This window comes from Pteropus alecto, unplaced genomic scaffold (genome assembly GCF_000325575.1).
Source record: "Pteropus alecto unplaced genomic scaffold, ASM32557v1 scaffold577, whole genome shotgun sequence".
In the NCBI taxonomy this organism is placed as follows: Eukaryota; Metazoa; Chordata; class Mammalia; order Chiroptera; family Pteropodidae; genus Pteropus; species Pteropus alecto.
In genome coordinates this window covers 292,098-292,860 of record NW_006440152.1, presented here as the reverse complement: position 1 = coordinate 292,860, position 763 = coordinate 292,098, and the positions used below count along the sequence as shown (strand labels likewise).

General features: G+C 34.5%; 1 protein-coding gene across 1 annotated transcript in view; it reads right to left on the bottom strand.

Moving 5' to 3' along the window:
* LOC112484131 (integrator complex subunit 6-like) overlaps positions 1–763 on the bottom strand; it is a 12,777-nt gene that overhangs the window by 3,124 nt on the left and 8,890 nt on the right. The window lies entirely within an intron of this gene.

Below are 763 nucleotides of genomic sequence, written 5' to 3'. Positions count from 1 at the left end.
GATGTATTGGTATGAAAACCTAGCTTAAAATTCTTATCATCCAAGAATAACCCAAGAATTTGCCTTGCCAATATGTGAATAAAATGATATTAAACACCTTTTTCTGAATAATTTGCATTTCCCACTAAAGAGGAGTGCAAAGGTGGAAAATTATATTTATGGAGCATTTAATACCAGCCAGGTCTTCTAAATGCTTTACATGTACTAACACTTAATCTTCCACAAAGCCATAATTCTAGAAAAACTGAAGGACAAGTTTGGGAAGAAAAGATCTGGGAATAAGAGGAATCAGTGTTTGCACACATTCTCATAATCAGTGGAATGCTTTGGCAGTAGGAGTGTCTTCTGCCAAGTCAAAAGCAGTCAGCCTTAAATATAACCTGTTAATCATACCTTCTTTAATTGGAAGAGTCAGGTTTTATGAAAGCATGGAGATGAGTAAAGGAGGTGGTCAACATTAACATTAGCAAGAAAGAAAACTTGAAGATAACTGAAATCTGTAGGATGAGGTCTCATCTGCTATATTCAACAATGGTTGAAAGGAACCTATGTAACCTAAATGCCCATCAAAAGACAGTTGGATAAAAAAGGTATGGTTCATATATACAATGGACTATTACTCAGCCATTAAAAAAATGAAATCCACTGAGGGACACTTTATAATGATAAAGGGAATCATGCACTAAGAAGATGTAACACTTATTAATATCTATGCTCCAATCAGGGAGTCCTGAAATATGTAAAGCAATTACTAACAGAACTA